Here is a 10,596-nt window from a genome sequence, read left to right on the forward strand (position 1 = left end):
GTCCCCATACAAGATACGCTCATAGCTATCCATAGTTTTATCAAAAGAGAAATCTAGTTCACTACCAGTAGCTGGACCTTCATATAGGTTCCTTTTTTACCTATAATATTCTCGCGTGCTTCTTCTAAACTCCCAACTCCTCCTTCATTCTTTCCTTTCCCGCCCCTTCCTTTTTTCTTGCCCTGCATGGAGTTCTTTGTAGCATTGAAAGTATCAATAGGGGTGTCAGTGGCCTATTTAGAAGCAAGTCTTGCAGCAACAGCCCCTGAAAGAGCCTCCAGCACTCCAGGTCAAAAAAGGAGTTGATCACCCCACTGTGTAGCTCCCCAACTCTCCTGGCCAACAGGAAACGGCTGGATAGTAGCCACACCAGCAGCAGGCCCGATGGGGTAGATTCCAACTCCCTAATGCAACGGGTCCTGGCCCTCCTGGCCAGGCATTGCAGCTGGTGTGGGTACAACCGCCTCCACTAGAATTTGGCCCTCCTGGCCTTTGCCAGCAGAGTGTACAGGGGCGCCCATGCCTGCATCCTGGTCCTCCTGACCAGAGGCCCCACCCTGTAGGGAGTGCTGGAACGCCACAGGGAGTCGACCCTCCTGGCCAAGCTGCAGCGTCCCCCCAAGGCTAGCGCGCTCGAGCGGCCCGCGAGCTAGGTCCACCTGACCCGAAGCAGCTACACCGGACGCCGTCAGAGAAGGCACATGCCCTGACCCTCCTGGCCAAGAGAGTGGCCTCCCTGGACTGGTCTTTCAATTGCCAGGATAGCCGATGTCGTGGACGACGCATTACCTTTCTCTTTCACAGTGAGGTCACTTGTAGCTTTGGTGACTTTGACCACCATTCCTTCGGTGGCCTTGGAGGTGCTTTTATTACTATAGCCAGTGTACAAAAAAGCTCTTCTAATAGATGTATGACCTTTCCAATAGGCCTCGACGCTGAGATTCTTTTCAAAAACATCTACTCTGCTCTCTTTAGGGATCCTACAGAACCTCTCAGACACATGTCCTACCAGCCCACAACACTCACAATACGATGACAATTTTTCATAGCGAACATCAAACTGAAGTATTTCTTTGCTGCCTAAGGGAGTGAATTCTACCCTACTCTTGATTGGCTCGTGTAGTGAGATTTTCACGCGCACACGCAAATACTTTTCTGCGATCATGTGGTTATCGTGTGAGACAGCTATCACTTTGCTAATTTGATCCCCTAGAGACAAACCAACATCTTCGGTTTTAAGCTCAAACGGTAGGTCACGAACCTGGGCCCATATAGCCATGGATACAAGGTCCACCTCCGCAGGGATACCCTTGCCATCGAACTCGACGAAGATGATCCTGTCACGCTTATGGTTCCACGGCTGTGACTTCAACACGAAACGTCTATCCGCGTCGGTGGAGAAGTTGAGGATGAACCTCCCGTCGTCGCTAGCCACCTCCTGAATGGTGACCTCACCTTGTAGCCTCCAAGCCGACGAGGATCCATGGGTGTACTTTGAAGGGCGATAGAAGTCGCCCTATCACCAAGGAGCCACTAATAGCCCTCCTCGCGGCCTCCATATCGATGACCAGCAGGGAGCCATCCCCACGGGGCCGCCTCGACACCGTCATCCCATCGCCCTCAGGCGAAGGAGCCGGAGCAGGAGAAACATTCCCCATGATCGCTAGCACACCCCCTAAACTTTGACCCACCTCCTTCTCCGCCACCCCTTTCCTCTCCATCTATCCCTTTCTTCCCAACATAGCCCGACTAGAGAAGAAATACAAGAGTGAAGGCAGGAGTTCTTTCTTTGTATGATGAGTTGAGGACCCGAGACCCACCCCCTGTTGTTGAAATAGATCTTTCCTCCTCTCGAAATCTCCACAAAAGGGATGAAATTTGTGCACTTAACGAAAAATAAAGGACCATGAATGGGCAGTTTCCAAAATAAATTCCCCCTAATCTCTCTCTTTTCCTTTAATGTACAGATAACGTTCCTCCCCTGATTTCTCCCTTCCTCTTTCATATCTCTCAAAGAAGGAATTTCCCTAAACTTCTATACCATAGTTCTTGTTTCCAAACTACTAATAACGCCCAAACTCAGGTTCCCTATTCCAGACGAGATCAAATCCTGAGTATTTACTCCCCTACCATATGGTCGTACCTCCAAATTGTCGCCATTGTAGCTGTTGACCTTCTCACTCCTCGCCAGATCAGGGGGGATCTTCGCTGGATTTGTGCGCATCAGCTCCTCCGCTTGCCTCTTGAATTGCTTCCAGCATCTCTCCTGGTCTGGAGATCATTGGAGGATCCGCCGTGATTCCGCCTTGATGTCCTTCCATTCCAGCGCGGCCGCAGAGCCCCCGCAGTATTCCCCCTCCTCTTGGGGTCACAGGGCGCCATGGCCTCTGCATGGGCTGCCGCCGATGCCCTCCCTCCTTTGGTGTCCCGACCAGTCGGGGCCTCTGTCGAATTTCCCTCCGTCATCACTCTCCTCTCTCTGTCTCCATCGCCACCACGAAAGGGAGGCGATCCCCGTACGAAAACGTGCCTCCCAGCATGTGGCTATTAGTAGCACATGCTTCAGATGGACTTACCTCCAATTGTTTGGTTAGTGTGTGATGACCCACAAGTATAGGGGATCAATCATAGTCATTTTGATAAGTAAGAGTGTCGAACCCAACGAGAAGCAGAAGGAAATGACAAGTAGTTTTCAGCAAGGTATTCTCTGCAATCACTAAAATTATAAGTAACGATTAGTTTTATAGCAAGATAATTTGTAATGAGCAAGTAACGATAATGGTAAGAAAAGTGCAGCAAGGTAGCCCAATCCTTTTGAGGCAAAGGACAGGCCAAAACGGCCTCTTATGATAAGCAAAGCGTTCTTGAGGGTACACGAGAATTTCATCTAGTCAGTTTTTCATCATGTTGGTTTGATTTGTGTTCGCTTCTTTGGTAATTTGATATGTGGGTGGACCGGTGCTTAGGTATTGTTCTTACTTGAACAAACCTCCTACTTATGATTAACCTCCTCGCAAGCATCCGCAACTACGAGAAAAGTATTAAGATAAAATCTAACCATAGCATTAAACTTTTGGATCCAAATCAGTCCCTTACGAAGTAGCGCATAAACTAGGGTTTAAGCTTCTATCACTCTCGCAACCCATCATCTAATAACTACTCCATAATGCATCCCCTTAGGACCTAATAAGGTGAAGTGCCATGTAGTCTATGTTCACATGACACCACTAAGGGAACTGCAACATACATACCATCAAAATATCAAACACATATCAAGTTCACATGATTACTTGTAACAAGATTTCTCCCGTGACCTCAAGAACAAAAGTAACTACTCACAAATAATAATCATGCTCAAGATCAGAGGGGTATTAAATAGCATAATGGATATGAACATATAATATTCCACCAAATAAACCATATAGTAATCAACTACAAGATGTAATCAACACTACTAGTCACCCACAAGCACCAATCTAAGGTTCTGGTACAAAGATTGAACACAAGAGATGAACTAGGGTTTGAGAGGAGATGGTGCTGTTGAAGATGTTGATGGAGATTGCCCTCCCCAAGATGGGAGAGTTGTTGGTGATGATGATGACGATGATTTCCCCCTCCGGGAGGGAAGTTCCCCTGGCGGAATCGCTCCGCCGAAGGGCAAAAGTGCTCCTGCCCGAGTTCTGCCTCGAGACAGCGGCGCTTCGTCCGGAAAGTCCTCCCTTATTTTTTCTAGGTCAAAATGACTTATATACCAGAAGAGGGGCACCAGAGATGGGCCTGATACGTCCATTTTGCATCATGCTTTTACATTGATATTTATTGCATTATGGGCTGTTATTACACATTATATCACAATACTTATGCCTTTTCTCTCTTATTTTATAAGGTTTACATGAAGAGGGAGAATGCCGGCAGCTGGAATTCTGGACTGGAAAAGGAGCAAATATTAGAGACCTATTCTGCACAACTCCAAAAGTCCTGAAACTTCACGAAGAATGTTTTTGGAATATATAAAAAATACTGGGCGAAGAAAATACCAGAGGGGGGCCACCAATCATCAACGAGGGTGGAGGGCGTGCCCCCATCCTTGTGGGCCCCCTGGTAGGCCTTTGACACCCATCTTCTGCTATATGATGTGTTTTGACCTGGAAAAAATAAGAAAGAAGCTTACGGGAATTGTCTTGTCCTATGATGAATGCTAGAGAATTGGTAGTATTAGTAGACGTCACGAAATGCCTATGAATTATTCACTTGTTATTAATTGAACCATTTGATGTTTGGGGTTTTGATTATATGGGACCTTTTCCTTCCTCTAACGGGTATATGATACGTCCATTTTGCGTCATGCTTTTATATCGATATTTATTGCATTATGGGCTGTTATTAAACGTTATATCATAATTCTTATGTCTCTTCTCTCTTATTTTATAAGGTTTACATGAAGAGGGAGAACGCCGGCAGCTGGAATTCTGGACTAGAAAAGGAGCAAATATTAGAGACTAATTATGCACTACTCCAAAAGTCCTGAAAGTTCACGGGGAATATTTTTGGAATATACAGAAAATATTGGGCCAAGAAAGCACCAGAGGGGGGCCACCAGCCAGCCACAAGGGTGGAGGGCGCGCCCCCGTCCTTCTGGCCCCCCCTGACAGGCCTCCGATGCCCATCTTATGCTATATGGTGTGTTTTGACCTGGAAAAAAAATAAGAAGGAAGCTTTCGGGATGAAGCGCCGCTGTCTCGAGGTGGAACTTGGGCAGAACCAATCTAGGGCTCCGGCGGAGTTGTTCTGCCGGGGAAACATCCCTACGGGAGGGGGAAATCGAAGCCATCATCATCACCAACGATCCTCTCATCGAGAGGCGGTCAATCTCCATCAACATCTTCACCAGCACCATATCCTCTCAAACCCTAGTTCATCTCCTGTATTCGATCTTGGTCCCAAAACCTCAGATTGGTACATGTGGGTTGCTAGTAGTGTTGATTACTCCTTGTAGTTGTTGCTAGTTGGTTTATTTGGTGGAAGATTATATTTTAAAATCCTTAATGATAACTAATACTCCTCTGATCTTGATCATGAATATGCTTTGTGAGTAGTTACATTTGTTCCCGAGGACATGGGAGAAGTCTTGTTATAAGTAATCATGTGAATTTGGTATTCGTTTGATATTTTGATGAGATGTATGTTGTCTTTCCTCTAGTGGTGTTATGTGAACGTCGACTACATGACACTTCACCATGATTTGAGCCTAGGGGAAGGCATTAGGAAGTAATAAGTAGATGATGGGTTGCTAGAGTGATAGAAGCTTAAACCCTAGTGTATGCATTGCTTCGTAAGGGGCTGATTTGGATCCATATGTTTCATGCTATGGTTAGGTTCACCTTAATTCTTCTTTCGTAGTTGCTACCTCTTCAGCTTGCGTTGGTTTTCCCTTGAAGAGGAAAGGGTGATGCAGCACAGTAGCGTAAGTATTTCCCTCAGTTTTGAGAACCAAGGTATCAATCCAGTTGGTGACTACAAGCAAGTCCCTCGTACCTACACAAACAAACAAGAACCTCAAGAGGTTGTCAATCCCTTCACGGTCACTTACGGAAGTGAGATCTGATAGAGATAATAATATAACTATTTTTGGTATTTTGTTGTATAGATTGGAAAATAAAGATTGCAAAATAAACGGCGACAGAAATAGCTTGTTGCGGGAGAATAATATGATGGAAGATAGACCCGGGGCCATAGGTTTCACTAGTGGATTCTCTCAAGATAGCAAATTCTATGGTGGGTATACAAATTACTGTCGAGCAATTGATAGAAAAGCGCATAGTTATGAGAATATCTAGGCATGATCATGTATATAGGCATCACGTCCGCGATAAGTAGACCGAAACGATTCTGCATCTACTACTATTACTTCACACATCGACCGCTATCCAGCATGCATCTAGTGTATTAAGTTCATAAGAACAGAGTAACGCATTAGGCAAGATGACATGATGTAGAGGGATAAACTCAAGCAATATGATATAAACCCCATCTTTTTATCCTCGATGGCAACAATACAATACGTGCCTTGCTGCCCCTGCTGTCACTGGGAAAGGACACCGCAAGATTGAACCCAAAGCTAAGCACTTCTCCCATTGCAAGAAAGATCAATCTAGTAGGCCAAACCAAACTGATAATTCCAAGCGACTTGCAAAGATATTTAAATCATGCATAAAAGATTTCAGAGAAGAATCAAATATTGTTCATAGATAATCTTGATCATAAACCCACAATTCATCGGATCTCGACAAACACACTGCAGAAAGAATTACATCGAATAGATCTCCAAGAGAATCGAGGAGAACTTTGTATTGAGATCCAAATAGAGAGAAGAAGCCATCTAGCTAATAACTATGGACCCGAAGGTCTGTGGTAAACTACTGACACATCATCAGAGAGGCTATGGTGTTGATGTAGAAGCCCTCCGTGATTGATTCTGGTGGGGAACGTAGTAATTTCAAAAGAATTCCTACGCACACGCAAGATCATGGTGATGCACAGCAACGAGAGGGGAGAGTATCGTCTACATACCCTCGTACACCATAAGCAGAAGCGTTATGAAAACGGGGTTGATGTAGTCGTACGTCTTCACGAACCGACCAATCCAAGTACCGAATGCACGACACCTCCGAGTTCAGCACACATTCAGCTCGATGACGTCCCACGAACTCCGATCCAGCAGAGCTTCATGGGAGAGTTCCGTCAGCATGACGGCGTGATGACGGTGATGATGTTGCTACTGACGCAGGGCTTCACCCACAAGTATAGGGGATCACAACAGCTTTAGAGGGTAGAGTATTCAACCCAAATTTATTGATTCGACACAAGGGGAGCCAAAGAATATTCTCAAGTATTAGCAGCTGAGTTGTCAATTCAACCACACCTGGAAACTTAGTATCTGTAGCAAAGTGTTTAGTAGCAAAGTAATATGATAGTGGTGGTAGTGGCAACAAAAGTAAAGACAACAAAAGTAATGTTTTTGGTATTTTGTAGTGATTGTAACAGTAGCAGCGGGAAAGTAAATAAGCGTAAACCACTGTATGGAAAACTCGTAGGCACCGGATCAGTGATGGATAATTATGCCAGATGCGGTTCATCATGTAACAGTCATAACATAGGGTGACACAGAACTAGCTCCAATTCATCAATATAATGTAGGCATGTATTCCGTATATAGTCATACGTGCTTATGCGAAAGAACTTGCATGACATCTTTTGTCCTACCCTCCCGTGGCAGCGGGGTCCTATTGGAAACTAAGGGATATTAAGGCCTCATTTTAATAGAGAACCGGAACAAAGCATTAGCACATAGTGAATACATGAACTCCTCAAACTATGGTCATCACCGGGAGTGGTCCCGATTATTGTCACATCGGGGTTGCCGGATCATAACACATAGTAGGTGACTATAGACTTGCAAGATAGGATCAAGAACTCACATATATTCATGAAAACATAATAGGTCCAGATCTGAAATCATGGCACTCAGGCCCTAGTGACAAGCATTAAGCATAGCAAAGTCATAGCAACATCAATCTCAGAACATAGTGGATACTAGGGATCAAACCCTAACAAAACTAACTCGATTACATGATAAATCTCATCCAACACATCACCATCCAGCAAGCCTACGATGGAATTACTCACGCACGGTGGTGAGCATCATGAAATTGGTGATGGAGGATGGTTGATGATGACGACGACGACGAATCCCCCTCTCCGGAGCCTCGAACGGACTCCAGATCAGCCCTCCCGAGAGGTTTTAGGGCTTGGCGGAGGCTCTGTATCGTAAAACACGATGATTTCTTCTCCCTGATTTTTTTTCTCTCTGAAAGCAAATATATAGAGTTGGAGTTGGCGTCAGAGGGCATCCAAGGGGCCCACGAGGTAGGGGGCGCGCCCTAGGTGGGGGGCGCCCCCACCCTCATGGACAGGGTGTGGGCCCCTTGGTCTTCATCTTTGGCGAGGATTTATCATTACTTTTTCTAAGATGTTCCGTGGAGTTTCAGGTCATTCAGAGAATATTTGTTTTCTGCACATAAAACAACACCATGGCAATTCTGCTAAAAACAGCGTCAGTCCGGGTTAGTTCCATTCAAATCTTACAAGTTAGAGTCCAAAACAAGGGCAAAAGTGTTTGGAAAAGTAGATACGACGGAGACGTATCAACTCCCCCAAGCTTAAACCCTTGCTTGTCCTCAAGCAATTTAGTTGACAAACTGAAAGAAAGAAAGACAAACTTTTACAAACTCTGTTTGCTCTTGTTGTTGTAAATATGTCAAGCTAGCATTCAAGTTTTCAGCAAAGATTATAACTAACCACATTTGCAATAATTCTCAGGTCTCATGATTACTCATATCAATAACATGATCAACTAGCAAGCCATAATAATAAATCTCGGATGACAACACTTTCTCAAAACAATCATAATATGATATAACAAGATGGTATCTCGCTAGCCCTTTCCGAGACCGCAAAACATAAATGCAGAGCACCTTTAAAGATCAAGGACTGACTAGACATTGTAATTCATGGTAAAAGAGATCCAATCATAGTCACACCCAACATAGATTAATAGTGATGAATGCAAATGACAGCTGTGCTCTCCAGCTAGTGCTTTTTAATAAGAGGGTGATGACTCAACGTAAAAGTAAATGGATAGGTGTAACGCCCCGGATATAACTTTCCCAAATTGTAATCCAACTCTTGCCGTTTCCGGCGTTAAGTTATATTTATTTCTCGGGTTCGGGTCTTTGTCTCCGTGTGTTATTTTTGTTGTCATGCATCTCATATCATGTCATCATGTGCATTGCATTTGCATACGTGTTCATCTCATGCATTCGAGCATTTTCCCCGTTGTCCGTTTTGCATTCCGGCGCTTCGTTCTCCTCCGGTGGCCATTTCTAGCTTTCTTTCGTGTGTGGGGATTAAACATTTCCGGATTGGACCGAGACTTGCCAAGCGGCCTTGGTTTACTACCGGTAGACCGCCTGTCAAGTTTCGTACCATTTGGACTTCGTTTGGTACTCCAACGGTTAACCGAGGGACCGAAAAGGCCTCGTGTGTGTTGCAGCCCAACACCCCTCCAATTTGGCCCAAAACCCACCAAACTCTGCTCAATCACCTAGAGCGTTCGATCACGATCGCGTGGCCGAAAACCGCACCTCATTTGGACTCTCCTAGCTCCCTCCATGCCTATATATACACCCCCCATTCTAAATCTCGGATCCTCTCCTCCCTAACCCTAAAAAAAACCTCTCTCCGCCACACCGGACGTGTCCGGACGAGCCGGACAACGTCCGGATCTCACCCGCCACCGCCCGCAGCCAGTGGCGTGCCACCACGTGGCCGCCGCCGTCCCTCACCCGCTGCGGCCCGGGAGGCCCAAACCGGGCCCCCGCGAGCCCATCCGCCGCCGCCCGCGCCTCCCAGTGCCCGCGCCCGAGCGCCGCCGCCTCCCTTGGCTCCGGTGGCCGGTGCCGCCGCGCCGCATTGCCGCCGCATCGCCGGACTTCGCCGCTCGCCGCCTCGCCGTCGTCGCCGACCACCACGGCGACCCGAGCCGCCGCCGCCCCGGTCTCCGCCGCCTCGGCCCCGCTTCGTCCTCGCCGTCCGGCGACCTCGCCCCCCTCTCTCCGGTGAGCTTCGTCCGATTCCGGTGCACAGGAGCACGAACTCCGGCGAGCTCAGATCTGGCCTAGGTTCGCGCGTCGCGAGGAACCCTAGATCTAGCAGTTGACTTTTCCCCTCTCCTCCTGAATTTTTATGCGTACTTTGACCTGTGATATCTCCGCATACGTAGCTCCATTTTGGACATATAGTATATCAAAATGTTAGCCTCGACGAGTACATCATTTCGTTCTATTGCATCATTTTCATTTGAGTTCATCTTGATGACCGAAATGCTGTTAGAAGGAGTCTTCGTGAGTTAATTGTCAGATCTGCTAGTTCATCTTAGACTTTTGTCATTTTTGCCATGATTATTGTGTGCATGCTATGCCTGTGAGTCCTTCATATGTTTTGTTAAGGATTTTGTTATCTTTCCAGAGGTGCAACCCATGCATTTTTAGGATGTGTGTGGTGACTTGTGCAAGCTTGCAAAGTGAGGCACCCGGTAAATCTGTTTTCAGGGACTTAGTAGTTTTCACTAAGTCTGGGATTATTTAGTTCATGATGCCATATGTTCTTGCTGTTTCCTAGTGATCCGTGCCTCTTTTGAGGATGATCAGTAAAGGAGTTTTGTTAACCTTGTTATGATCTATCCATCCATGTCTTTACTTGAAATTATGGACCACCCTAGCTTGAGTCAATCGAGCTCTACGTTTGCTTCGTTGTGAATCTGGGCAGATCGTCAACTCGTTTGCGATTTTGCCGATGTTATTGTAGTTGATCCGTGCATGCTATGCCATTGTTCTTGCCATGTCTAGCTAGCATTTTGTGCCTTATTAATGGATGTATGCTTGCCTTGCCATGACTTGCACCGTAGTGAGTGCATCGAGCTCGTTTACATGCCTTCGTGAGTTATATTTCAGCATGTCTCAGTTTTCACTAAGTCTG

The 10,596-nt window shown here is 46.1% G+C and overlaps 1 pseudogene; it reads right to left on the reverse strand.

Moving 5' to 3' along the window:
- Positions 1-688: 688 nt before the first annotated feature.
- On the reverse strand, positions 689-2,224 carry LOC147991118 (uncharacterized; annotated as a pseudogene).
- Positions 2,225-10,596: the final 8,372 nt, after the last annotated feature.

The sequence above is a fragment of the Triticum urartu genome, chromosome 1A (assembly GCF_056163025.1).
Source record: "Triticum urartu cultivar PI428250 chromosome 1A, HENAU_Tu73, whole genome shotgun sequence".
NCBI lineage: Eukaryota > Viridiplantae > Streptophyta > Magnoliopsida > Poales > Poaceae > Triticum > Triticum urartu.